The sequence below is a fragment of the Pristiophorus japonicus genome, unplaced genomic scaffold (assembly GCF_044704955.1).
Source record: "Pristiophorus japonicus isolate sPriJap1 unplaced genomic scaffold, sPriJap1.hap1 HAP1_SCAFFOLD_42, whole genome shotgun sequence".
In the NCBI taxonomy this organism is placed as follows: Eukaryota; Metazoa; Chordata; class Chondrichthyes; family Pristiophoridae; genus Pristiophorus; species Pristiophorus japonicus.
The window spans coordinates 5,583,872-5,588,672 of NW_027254090.1; the positions used below are offsets into that span (position 1 = coordinate 5,583,872).

Below are 4,801 nucleotides of genomic sequence, written 5' to 3' on the forward strand. Positions count from 1 at the left end.
TTGTACGTTGCCTACATGCTGGTGAATATAATGTAATTGAAATGAAATGTAACTGTGCTGTAATGCAATTGTAGGGATGGAACCCCCTCCAAGCTGGGAGGGTATAAACGTAAAAAGTTTGTACCTGTAAAGGGAAAAGTGTGTATCTGTGGTGATGTTGCATAAGTGTAATGCATATTTTGGTATTAGTTTAGTTAATTTACAGGGAAGGTTATTTCTTGGGAGCCAGGAACTTTGCTCACCTGTAAGATGTTACCATAAATGACATGGTATCACAGGGGGGGAATGTAGAATTTACCAATATCTCGCAAAGATTCCTGGTACCTTTCCCCTGCAGAGGAGAAGAATCCCTTTCTGGGCTTTTAAAATGAGTTTAAAGGGGCAGACGACGCCTGCAGGGGATAAAAGGGAATGCATTCATCGAGACCCCCCCCCCCCCCCACAGTGTTTGGTCTCATAGGAAAGAGAATTCAAAATGGACCTAAATTTCAGAAGCCTGAGATCCCCTAAACATCTATGGAAAGGAGCAGATCAATTTTAAGATTCTACAACATTTTGGCTGTGAAAAAGAGTTACCGAGTACAGAAGGTGGGGCTAAACTCTGTGAAGCAAATTCATGTATTAAGGATCCCAGACTGTCTGGGGGGAACTATTCACCCCATAAGAGATAATCGAATTACCCAATCAAGCACAATGGAAATCATGGTCAGGAAACTGGACAATCCTCAAACAATGCAAAACCAGTGATAGCACATTCTCACACCCTAATCGAGTTACTGCCGACAAAGGAGACATTTGAAAATCAATGGACAGAACAGTTTAAACAGAGCCCAAGAGATTTGATGGGAGATAACAAAGCCTTATTTGGGGGATATATCTATCCCCCAGTTTTACAAGGAAAAACTAACAGAACACAGACTGGAACTCGCACTGACTCGAACAACGACACAGACTGGAACACAGACACAGACACAAGCAGCCTGCTTCCTCTACAGTGAAGAAATGGAACAGTGAAGGAAACTACCAGAACTCATCAAGAACTGACCGAGCACAAAGCCCACGAAACGGAAGGTTGTCAGCAACCAAATTGACAACCACCCTACAATCTACTTCTGAACGACCCAACAGGGGAGAAATTACCAAAAGGGACTAACTAAAACTATTCCGAACCAAAGAAAGTGGGTACTTACCCCATACATCCAAAACGCAACTTAGCGCATCAACGGACGCACCCCAACCGAAGACTACGCAGTCCGAAGTCCTCTCCTCTGTCCGGGGTACGGCTCGCCGAGAAGGCCAAGTGCAGCGAACCCCGAAACCGCGAATCACCGGCAACTGTCTAAAGGGATTGGTGAGCATAGCCCCTGAACCCTAAGAGCTATAACTTAGTTAGTTACGGGAATTGGGAGGTGGGAGGCTGGGATAACTTGTGTAAATGTATCTGCATTCTCCTCTTTACTCCATTCAGAGTTTAAGCTGTATTATTTTCCCCACAGGCTGTAATTTGACAATTTATTCAATGTGTTGTACCCCTCAGTGTGTATTGGTCTGTGTGTGTTATTAAAGGTGTGCCTTTTACTTCTTTATAAACACAATAAAGCCATACCTTCTTCCTACCTTGAAACCGATTGTCTGTCAAGTCTTTTACAGTCCCTTCATAATTCCAGTGTCGAGAACCAATGGTCAGGGAGCGATTCGGAACCGCTAATATAAGGTCAGAAGGGAAAGCTGACCCCATTAAAACCACCCCTTACACTGCCGGCCACAACTCCTTCATAACCGATCTTATTCCTCTCACTGCTTCTTTACCCATGGATTCCTCGTGAGGTTGTGGTGACCTGAAATTTCTAAAATCTTAATTTAAAACTAGAACTCTTCAACATTCGTAAACTCATTTTGTGCTATTATATACATGTGCCACCCGTCTCTGACTGGCCAAGTTAATCCCTGTTCTTCTCCTTCCCTTATTCAGCCTCTGGTTTGCCTGTGTGGCCGGCGGTAAGGCGGTCTGTACCGCAGGACCCAGAGTGTTCTGACTGGAGGTGTGCCTGAGTCCCACATTATCGGGGGAATGGCCCCTCTGGGGCAACAACGCACTTCCCCTTTAGGTGTGGCTGCTGAGTTCATTTCATTAACTGAGGATTCTGCACAGCCGGGGGCTGCAGGCTGGGGACTCTCAGTTCGTGGCTGGTCCACGACAACCTCTCCCGTGAGTCCCTCACCGCCGAAGGCTGCCGGCTGGGGATTCCTGTCCGTAGACTGATCCCTGATATTGGGTATTCTCTAACGGATGGCCTACCTCCCGGGGCTGAGCCACTGAAACTGGGGCACTGGTGACCACAGTGTCTCCGGGAAGCGAGCCGGGACAGCTTTGTCAGGAATCTGTTTGAACATCTTAAACAGATTCACTGGCAGGCTGCTAACAACATGGGCAATGAACTCAGCACTTTAGCTCGAGTGTTCAGGACAGAATGCGCCCCTGAGCATGTATGAGGAAAAAACTCCAGAAAATATTCTCGGCCAGGGAGCTTTCGCTTGTGAGGTGAACGTGTTAAGCGCGACACTGTGGAAATATCTCCACTTTCAGCACCTGGTCAGACAGAAATGTGAAGCGAGCAGGTGAACTGCAGAATCCCACTTTTAAGGAGTTGGTCGTGGTGTCAAACAAAGAGTTTCACTAAATGATTAAAAATAAGAAATGTCAAAGTCGAACATGCATCTCCAGAGGAGACTGCAATCTGAACACAGCACTTTAAACCACTCCGCCACCCTGAGTATTCAATGCTAGATGTGGCCACCTGCAGGTTGATTTTGAACTTTTGTGTCCTGACACATGAAATAAATGAGGGCAGCAGGCGTATCTCTGCCTGACACCGGGGAAACAGTGAGACAGACCTTGGAGCAAGGGTCTGGTTATTGCCAAACAGCAAAGAAAATATTTTCTGGAAGAACAATGTTGAAATTAATTGCAACCCCAACATGATTGGAACACACAACCTTTCGATTTGGAGTCAGGCATGCTACCATTGCCTGATAAGGTCCACACATGAAGTCTGAGATGTTCGGCAATATGAAGGTTTCACAATACAAGGGGCTTTAAAATCCCCGCCGATTCCCACCAGGTATCAGAAGCAGCGCTCACCTGCCAGTCACCGTATGTTTTTTTCTTAAACTTTTGTATTGTTTTCACGGGAAAGCATCATTAATTAACCCCTCACCTCCTTTTGCACAATGAAAGAAATGCTAACTGAGGGAGAGTCGATACTTCAATCATTTGTCCTGTGCTTTGGGGAGTGGGCAGGGAAGTGGACCTGAGTCCATGATTGCATCGGCCATGATCGTATTAAATGTCGGAGCAGGCTCGAGGGGCGTATGGTCGACTACTGCTCCTATTTCTTATCTTCTTATGTTCTGATTCATGTTGACCCATTTTACTCACTGTATTTTAGGAGTCTGGTTCAAAATCTTCATTGCTGATGACACCAGGAATCTGGGGCAACTTTTGTCAAATTTAACAGCACCGGTTATTCCGACCGTGCACAGAAAATAGAATCAGTAGTGAAGATGAAATCCTACGGTGCTCATTTTCAGATTCAATGCAGCAGGATTTCAAATAAAGTAAAAGAATTTTACAGTGAAAAGATTTAGAAGTGTTACTTGTATTTGTGTCTTTAATTAAACTTTGTGGCGTCTGATTCCCGTTCATGCCTCTGCTGAATAAGAAAGGAGGGTTTGACGTTGACCAGACTGCACTGCCCCTGATATTTGTGAGCTCATCCTTTATATTCAGTGGTTTCTCGCCCTTTGATGGGCTGCAGTGTAGCGGATATCACGTTGGCCTCACACACGAAAGGTCCCCGGTGGATCCGTTTTCTCTCACTCAAAGTTATCTATTTATTGGTTAAATAAAGAGCAATTCAGGAATAAGGGAACCCTTTTGCCAGGAGAATAAATAGCAAATAAAAACAGCAAATTCTGCAAATCTCAGCAAATCAGGCAGCATTTGCCAGGAGACTCAACTCGCCTCCGATTGTTCCCATTTGGCAAGTTTAAACAAAATGTTCCTGCCTGGGATTGAAGCAGGGACCTTTTGCGTGTAAAGCAAACATGATAACCATTACACTACAGAAACCACTGGTACAACAGCCCCAACAGAGGGGAGCTGACCAATGAGCTCCCTCTGCGCTGATCGGGAATGAGGAGGCTCACCTGAAACAACTTCTGTCCCACACTGAAAGTTCCCAATCCTTCTCCTCCGCTGCCCTTTACAGAAATGTCACGGATCACCCAGCCACCGTGTTCACTTCCACATCCTCACAGTGGGGCCACAGAGGCTCCTACCGTCTCCCCGAGATCAGCGAACTCACCCAGTTTGTAAAATTAAACCCAGAACACGTGCCCGGCAAAGGGCAGGAGAAGCCAAATAGTCTGTAAGCTCGGTCTATCGCAGAAAGTATTGGTATTCCTGGTGCTTGCAGCAATTATTAATCGTCTCACAGACCTCAATTATTTTTATGCGATGAATTGATCGAGTATCGTTACCACGTCAGTGCGGCAGATCTTAACCCCTCGACCACCAGGGAACAGTTATGATAGATGTTGATATATTTATATATATTTATATAAGAACCTGAATATCAACGGCTAGCTACCTTGACCTCATGGCGAACAGCAGTGCATTTAACTTTGAGTGAAGTAAATTGTTCCGCATTGAAACCCATTTCATCTTTTGTTCCCTTTTATACACTAGAAACTGAGACAGGGGGAATAAATAGAGAAATAAAAGCATAGGGATGCAGAC

The 4,801-nt window shown here is 45.3% G+C and overlaps 1 non-coding gene across 1 annotated transcript; it reads right to left on the bottom strand.

Moving 5' to 3' along the window:
• Positions 1 to 4,059: 4,059 nt before the first annotated feature.
• trnav-uac (transfer RNA valine (anticodon UAC)) lies at positions 4,060 to 4,132 on the bottom strand. Its single transcript has one exon. It is a non-coding gene; the product is annotated as a tRNA-Val (tRNA).
• Positions 4,133 to 4,801: the final 669 nt, after the last annotated feature.